Consider the following 9,515-nt stretch of genomic DNA (forward strand, 5'->3'; position numbering starts at 1 on the left):
AATACATAACACTGGGGAAACATTAAAACAATATTATTGAGAAATATGTATATTTTTCCTTTTTCCATGCTTTGACCCAGTTTCTCCTGTTTTCAACCCGCTCCCTAGAAGATATTTTGTTTAAGAGTTTTGCATTTTTCCACAATGTAAGAGTAAGAGGTAGGAGCCCCATCCAAGCCCTACAATACTGAAATATCTTATCTTTTTATATTAAGACACAGGCTTTACTGAGCTTTGGTCTCAACTGCTTGAGGATTTCGGGCATCTCTGTAGGGCATCAGGCTAAAACAAACTCTGTGCTAAGAAGAACACCACAAAACAGCAACACAATGTGAAATAACAGACCTTCGTAAGAAACCCAAGACTTTAAAAAAAATTTTATTTTGGGAAAGAGTAAAAGTGGGGGAGGGGCAAAGAGAGTGAGATAGAGAGAGAGAATCCCAAGCAGTCCCTGAGTTGTCAGTGCAGAGCCCAATGCCAGACTCAATCTCCCATGAATTGTGAGATCATAACAGCCAAAAACAAGAGTCAGACTCTTAACTGATTGAGCCCCTCAGGCACCACAGAAGACCAAGACTTTAAAGGGAAGGACTGACAAGAATGTATAACCTTAGGGTGGCAAAGTTGATTCTGACCTGGTCTAATTCCAGAACAAATTGTGACATGGGTAGTTTGCTTTGTGCTTTTCAGTGACATCCATCCTTACTCACAGTAGTCATCTCCTCATCTGGAATGACTATCCATACCCTTGATTTCCCCTTTAAGAGTGAAGTTTATCTCTTCAGACTTTGTCTTGTTGAATCCCAGGTCACTGAGGTGTCTAATTTGCATTAAATAGGACTACTTTGCATATTTCAGTTTGTTGCTTCTTTTTCAAAATACATTTTTATAAAGAAAGCTTGTTACAATCAGCAAAGAAACCAATACACATTTTTATACCTGGAATACAACTATAAAACTATACACAATTAAAAACAAGTAATAATATTAAATTATAGCTAGATTCTATTGCCTGCCCAGTCTCTGAGACTAAAGCACACTTTGTATGTATGGGTGAGGGGAGAGAGGCAATTTTCCTGGAGGTATATAGAAGAGTGAAAAAAGAGTTAAGACAAACAAACAAAAAATACCCTTGTCAGTAAGAAACACACCTCACTCCTTCAAGGATTTATAGGATGTACTGTTTAAAGGAGTACAGTCCCAAATGGTTCTAGCTCTTGACTCTTTCAGGATCTCTCAGCCTCAGAGAGCCACTCTATCCTCCTTCATATCTTTCCAGGAGTAGCACACCCAGTGACTGAGTGAGTCAGGTATATGAGGTCTGGTTATTTTGGCCTAAGGAGAGATCATTCTGACAGCTAGTATTTGCAATGGAACTTCCTATCAGGCTGGCTGGGATTTTCTTCAGCTTTCTTATGGTTTGTTCAATCTTAATTCCCCCTGAACCCCAAATTCCATTGCAGCATCTGCTACTGGAGAATCCATCTAGACTCAAGGATTTAACCTTCTTTAATGTTGGGTCATTTTGCCACTAAATTATAGACTATTGCAAGCAAGTGACCCTGAATTTGGAATCAGACAAACCTAAAATTCAATGTTCTCATTGCTTCTTATGAGCTCTTTGGCCTCTAACAACTCCCAATTTTATTAAATCTAAAATAAAAATAGTAATTTCTCACTAAACTTCTGGACACAGGAACTGTCACAGAGATTATTCTAGATCTAGATTATGCACTAGATCAGTGCTATTCAATAAAAGTATGAAACGAATCACAAAATTTTAAGTTTTCTGGTGGCTACATACAAAAAAGTAAAAGAGTTGAAATTAATTTTTATAATATATTTAATTTCACCCAGCTTATCTAACATTGAGTTATTTCAATATGCAATCAACATACAAAGTTATTAATGAGACACTACGTTTTGGACAAGTAGGAAGTGTTCTAAAACTAGTATGTATCTTATACTTGGAGCTCATCTCGGTTTGGACAAGCTGCACCTGAAATGCTCAATAAGCACATATAGCTAGGGGGTACTGTATTGAACAGCATGGTGTAGAATAAATCTTGAGTTTTATCTCTAATCCACTGTGAACCTTTACTGGAGTCCAGCTCTGGCTGGTCCACAGTCCCCTGAAGGAGAGATGACATCGGTGGAAAATGGAGTGAGAGAGCCATGTGTTTTTTTCTTGGTCACCAGCCTGGCATCTCTATCTTGCCAGGTTTTGTGCCTCTATTTATAGATTTAAGTGTTAACATGACATCAAAAAGTGGAAGTTTTACAAATAATTCTCAGTGATAAGATGCTTTGAAAAGGGTGCAGAAACAGGTTTTACAGAGGCATTTTTGCAGAACTACTCTAATTACAATGAGGTAATTTACACATCATAGGATAACAGGATATTCTTAGTGAAAAGCAGATGACATACACATTTGTTTGAACCGGTAGTAAATCTTACAAATAAGAAGATAGCAGGATGCTTTCAGTGAGAAGCAGATAGCCAACACATTTGTTTATAACAATAATGCTAAGATTCAGGCATAAACAAGGCTAGGAGGCATTCTGTTTGGCTCACAAGAGGAAGAATGTATTTGAGATGGTTAGTAAATAAACCTTTTGTCAACCTTGTTCTTTGATGTTGAAAGTGTAAGCACCATAGGCACCCTAGACTTGCCGGCCTTGGCAAATGAAGTTAAGTTGTAACTACTCTTTATCTGTCCTCATAATGGGCACCAAATTAGCATATGTATGTGCAGTAACTTATGCCTGGCTCTTGTTTGTTTCTTATTCCTAAATTAGGCTCTTTTTCTCCAGACCAGAGTTAATAGTAAATCTTGTGTTCTTTAACCCCCTTCATTTTCTATGCCTTAAATTTGTGAGGCTCATTAGAAGAGCCTTTTGACAAAATATCTGCAGTCCTTTGTTTTAATTCCTCTTTATAGAGGTGGGAATATGCTTCTTCCCATGAGGCATCTGTGTGGGGAATATTGGTCTGACTTGGAACATTGTGAGGCCTAATCAATAGCAACAGGCTTAATTTCACATGAGCAGTAGCAGCAGAAGGAGATGCCAGTTTCTGCCTCTCATGGCAGGAGCCCTGCACGTCTGCCATTTCCTTACTGTGACCGTGTCATCCAGGAAGGCCTGTATGGCTTCTAGCAAACCTTCAATGAAAGAGAGAATTATAGGGGTAAACAGCTATACAGAATCTAGAAAAAGCCAGTCTGGGATGAAGCCAGTGAGAGGAAATACCTTGACAGTGCTTACCTCCTCTCATAAATACACTTGGGCTGATATCTGCAGGAGCTCCAGCCAGTATACCAGGCAGATAGTTAGGGTAACATAAATGGTATTAATTCAGAGTAATCACTTTTCCAACCCTAGAAAAAATATGACTTGGTGTTATTCACACAAAATTGCATTATTCATCAAAGATCTTATTTATAGCAAAATGTGAAGAAGTCTTATTCTCAAGAGATGGGAAGGAAAATAAGGAATTTAAAAGAGATCTTGGATATAAGAAAATATGCTGAAATTTCAAGATAACTTGTTGAGAATGCCAGGATTAAGACAGTACTTTTTGTGCTGTCCAGAGGGAGACAGGGAGAAATTACAAGTTATTTAGAGTAGAAAAATTATTTTCCTGAGATAGAAGGAATATTCGTCTTTTATAATCACCTACATGTTTACTGAATCAATAGTACTTATCAAGTAACTAGTGAAAGTATGAAAGAGTTGTACTGAATGAGGATTGACCATGTAACACTCACTGTTCTAAGTATAATTCATGGATTGAATTAACCATATCATAAATATGATTATAATCCCAATATGATGTTAGAGCAAACTGAAGTGTAGATGTTATGCAAATGCTCAGGTCACACAGCCAGTAGGGAATAGAGTCAAGACTCCATCCCAGACTATCTAATCTGAGAATTGCACCCTTCACCACCGTTAGGTGATATGTGGAACACAAAGGTGCATCAGAGTTAGTTTTTGCTTCTTTTTTTCCTCGAGGCCCGGAAGGAGGAATAAGATAAGCATATAAATGAACCTGATAAAAGATAGAAACTGGAACATGTGTAATAGAAGGAAAAAGTCCAGTGGGAATTCAGTGGAGTACACAGATGTATTTAGGACATCCCTCCCTATCTTACGGATGAGGAAAATCAAGTCCAGCAATAGATCACGAACATATCCAGCTATTAAGTGACAGAATCTTTTTTAAATCCCAGTGTTGTGTTACCTGGGAGTGCACTGAGTTGATCTTAGTGCAGTCTCTCCAAAGAAGTGGCCCTAGTTTTAATAATACCAAAGTTTATTTTATTTTCCTTTGTCTGAGGGCTTCATGCAATTGTTTCTACATTGTTAAAGTTTCTACATTGTGGAACACTGATTAGCATTTTACTAAACCAAATCATTTGTGAATCACCCCATGGCTCCCCAAAAGTAACAATTCATTGTGAATATGAAGAAAGAGAGGTGTCGCTCCTACCCAGTGTACTCGCTTCACTTGAGAATATGTGTAGATAAGAACTGAGGGATATTTCAGCTAAAAATGGGACGATTTATTGCTCTCAGATTGTCATCTTACATCTATGAGGGTGGATTTTATGTTTTTCAAGATATGTTGCTCATGAAGAGAACTCATTTACAATACAAGTAGAGTTCCTCTGATTATCTTGGTAAATATATCTGTAGATGTGCTGAAGCAACTGGCAACCCTAAGGCCACATTTTTCAGCACATAAACACTCTATCATTCCTGAATGACATGTTACCTACAACTGTTCTTAGTGACATATTTGAATACTGAAAGGTAGTATTTTCTAAAGTGTCCCCAAGGTTTCTTATGGGGAAAAAGAGTTCCAAAATCACAGACCATTGGGAAATGTGGTTAATAGGTTTATTAGCTCTAGAACTTTTCAGAGACTTAAATATGCTAATGTGGATGTTTAATCTACAAGATTTGCCTAAAATATTTGATCAGAAACATCACCCAATACCCCTCTTTGTTTTTATCTGTTGAAGAACATTTCATAAGTCTAGATAGCCTAACAACATCAATTTGAACCCCTTGAAATTACTGATATTTGACAACTTTTATCCTACAAAGATGGCAACCTCATATAGCCCTACTTAAATGGTTTAGAAGTTGGGGACACTGCCTTATAACTTAGTTCTGAGAGCTCTTGAGGTATTTGTACTATATTTTGGTTCCTGGTTCACAGTCCTTCCTCACCCTTACCCCTAACTTAACTAGGCCTGTCCTTGATCCAACTACTAATTCTACTTGCCAGAGTGTCTCTGTAGGCCTTCCGTGGTGGGCCTCTCATGAGCAAGTGGAACTGCTCGATAATTCATATTAGATTAATTTAATTCCAGCCTCACACCTCTAATGATCTGCTTTACCAAAGAAATTCCATCCTCACTGCTTAAGACAGTTGGGTAAAAATTCAATACTCCATCGATAGGTGCACTTAATTTATTGGAAATCAACAATCTCAGTGGAAGGCCCCATACAGATGATAATTTTCAAAATATGCAAAATGTATATCAGGTATACAAAAATAGTTTACAAAACTAGTTTGAAAATCCACAGTCCAGTTAATTGTCACACAAAGGGCTGTGATTTTACTGGGTATTTCCACATAAGAAAGAGTTTAGATTAGGGGCTCCTAGGTGGCTCAGTCAGTTAGGCATCTGGCTCTTGGTTTCAGCTCAAGTCATGACCTCATGCTTTTGTGGGTTGGAGTCCTGCATTGGGCTCTGTGCAGACAGTGTGTAGATATCATGGTATTCTCTCTCTCTCTCTCTCTCTTTCTGCCCATCCCCTATTTGTCTCTCTTAAATAAATAAATAAACTCTTACAAAAAGAAAGAAAAAAGAATCTAAATTGGATCTTCGAATGCTGGAACTTGGGAAATTGTTTGATGGTCTCTGGATGACAGTTCAAATGGTTACAATTGGAACTAATACTGGAAATCCAGCACGTGTACTCCCCAGAGCTACCTCATATGCTTGTATAAGTCTTTGCGAATGGGGCTGGGGGTCTCAGCAAGTTTACAGTGTGGACATACATTCTGGGCTACCAATCGTAGAGGGGATCTCCAGAGCCTTGCTGCATAGCTGGCACAGAGTAAGCGTTCATTAAAAATTTGTCGAATTGAATCAAATCTTTCTTTCCCTGTTCACTTTCCTGTGGTTATATCATTAAGCAAGAAATTAGTCAGAACAACCCACCTTGGTGAGGAGAAAACAGAAATACATTACCCAGATAAATGAAGAGAAGTGTGTGGGTTGCCTGCATTCCTCAAATTACTTCTCTAATCACCATTTCATTTATCATGTGTTAGAGAGCCTTAATCCCCCAAACTTCCAATAGCTTGGCTGTAGAAAATAGTCTTCACTTTGTCCTGAGTTTTTATTTTTTATTAAGACATTTTTAAATGTTTATTTTTGAGAGAGAAAGAGAGAGTGAACGAGAGAGTGCATGAGTGGAGAAGGGGCAGAGAGAGAGGGAGACAGAATCCAAGCAGGCCCCAGGCTATAAGCTGTCAGCACACAGGGCTGGAACTTGTGTGAGATCATGGCCTGAACTGAAGTTGGATGCTTAACCTACAGGTTCCCCTGTCCTTTGTTTTTGGATAGAGACCATGCAGGTGTGAAGTCTTGCTCTCCAGAATTCTATGCAAGGGGGCCTTTCCTGGTGTCAAATGCATGTGTTAACTGAACAAATTTCTCTCAACCTTGATTAAAACCCCCAAGATGCACTGAATAGATTTGCCTTAGAAACCACCTTGACAAGGTTTACAAATCCATTGCACTTGCAGAGTTTGGGCTTTTGTTTGGAAAAGGGTTTTCATGTTTTGCTCATTTTGTTCCTTCCTGGCACCAATCTGAACAGCATCCAAAGAACAATGCTACACCTAATTTGCTCCTGCAAATGAGAGCAATTAAAATACCTCAACAAAAATGATGGTGGCTCTCAGATGATTTACAGGCCAGGAGTGGAATGTAATGACTCCGTTTATTCCTCTATCATCTGACTTGCCAGTGGCTCTGGATATAGTTATTAAGCACTTCCAGCCCAGTTCTGACTTGCATGGCTGGTCGGCTCCTGACTGAGACATACAGCTGTTGGTAGGACCTCCGGTGCTAGAAGAAATAGACCTGCCATTGTCAAGTCATCTTCATAAAAAAACAAAACAACAACAAAACAAACAAAAAAAACCACATAAAAATGTACTGAGCTGACAGTGTGGAGCCTGCTTAGGATTGTCTCCGTTCCCCTTCTCTGCTCCTCCCCTACTCATTCTGTCTCTCTCTCAAATTAAATAAGTTTAAAAAAATTAAAACTGTGAGTGTATTTCCATATTACAAACACATTCAGTGTAATATCCTATGTGGTCTGTCTCAGTGGTTTGCAAACCCTGCCATGACCCTTTATCTGAACCACCTAATTCCCCAAGCTGTGCACCCTCTTTGGCACATGGGCAATGCAGAGTTTATTGAACATCCCTAATGTTTCATTTCACTGAGTCTTTGCACACTTGGATTCCTATGCCTGAAATAGCACATGAGGAAGGTTGAGGCAAACCTTACCCCACAATTAGGAATATTCTAATTACAGAAAATTGTTCCAAGAAGAGAAGTCTGATGTTAGATCTTCATATTACTTCAATAGCTATAGCTAGAAATCTAGATTTGGGGGAGAGGTTTTCTAATTTTAATCATTGTTGAATAATTACAGTTATTTACAGTGTTTTTATTTATAAATATCATGACCTCTCTGAATGATCTCTTGCCATGAAATCTTGCTCTTTCCCCATGTCATTCATGCCTAATGAAGTGTTGTTTCCAGAACCTGACTTGTGTGTTCTGAACTTGAGTTCTTGTAAAAGGTTAACTACACCAACATGAGAGCCAAGTAAAGTACATGTTCTCTTGAGCAAAGGCAGAGTGGACCACTGTTCATGAGTGATTCCAGCCAAGTTCACTCTATGTACCCCTAACTATCATTCCCTAGCACCCCAGAAGGCTAAACTAAGTCATTGAGATCACTTTTAGTAAACAGTTTGATTCTGCCAACTTGAGATTGGCTTTCCTGAAGTGTGTCCACTTGATATTGAACCATAGCTTGGATCCCTACTAGACCCCTCCAAGTCTTTAGGAATCTTATTCAACACTAGTGTTCTGAAAGGTCATGCCAAGGGGCCTGGTGTGGTGCTGTTTTAATTCTTGGTCCTGTGCATCCCATGGGCTCTCTCAGTCAAGAAATGCATAGCTTTCTTTGGTTCTAAATAATATCCTTACATTCTTTGATAATTTTGTTCCCTTCTTATTTTTTTTCTCTTTTCCAATATCTCTTACCACTGAAATGGTGCTGTTCTTGGATGGATCCCCTCAATATTCTTTTTTATTTTTTTCATTCCAGTTTTCCATCTTTATGTCCATTTATTTTATTTTATTTTCTGAGAAGCTTCACCATCTTTATCTTTCAGTCCTTCTAGAAGAACTAATATTATTGATTGTATTTTTATTTTTCATGAGGTTTTTTTATTCTCTTGTTCCTTTTTAAAGAAGTAATAATATTCTTAATAAACATAATATATTTTCTTCTCTCTAACAAGGTATTAGTTATCTTTTAAGGGTTTTTTCTCCTCCTTATATTATCTTTCTACTTTATGAATATTTTTCTGTGTTATTTTTGATTACTGTGCTTCATGTAACAGGCTTTCCTTAAATACCTGGCAGGCTTTTGTTGTTTGCCACTATTAATAGGCAAAAAACAGTGTGAGTCTTATATGTGGGGGAACAGGGTGGGAAACTTGTTGAATGGTGGGCTTCTCTGTAGCATGATTAGGCAGGAAGCAAGCTACTTCATTAAGGAAGCATCAAAAGTCAGTTAGTCTTTTCTCTGTCACAGACAACGCCCCCACAGAACATCCCACTGCTTTCTCCCTTTGCTTTCTTGGTTTCTTCCCATGGTGATTGGAAGTGGGAGATAGGTGATTGGTAGTGGACTTGCAGCCAAATAGCCAAGTGTTGCTAAGACGATCATCATTAGATAGGATTTTATTTAAACCACTTGTTTTCAGTCCTGGGCTTCTTCATCAGCCTCCCTGGGGCTTGCATGTCAGAGTTTGGAATACTTCTGATTCAATTTCTTCCTAGATAGAGCCTTCAGATTTAGCCAAAGGAAAAAAAAATAGAGATTGCCTCGTAAAATTTGAATTTCAGATAAACAAGGAATGATTTTTTACTATAAGTGTGTCCCTGCAAATCTGAAAGTCAAACATAACTGGGCCTCTCGCACTTTGTCAACCCTATCCACGTCATTAGAAGAGAGGCGTAGTAGTCACTGGCTGCACCAGTGCGTGAGGTGGCAGGGATCTGTGGGAACCCAAACATTTGTTTTGTTTTGTCTTAAAACGTACTTTGCACCTTTCCCCCATTGTCAGCCCTGTTCTTCAGCCCAACCTTCACGGCATCTGGTGCTTCCAAGCCCTCACT

This window comes from Suricata suricatta, chromosome 12 (genome assembly GCF_006229205.1).
Source record: "Suricata suricatta isolate VVHF042 chromosome 12, meerkat_22Aug2017_6uvM2_HiC, whole genome shotgun sequence".
Taxonomy (NCBI): Eukaryota; Metazoa; Chordata; class Mammalia; order Carnivora; family Herpestidae; genus Suricata; species Suricata suricatta.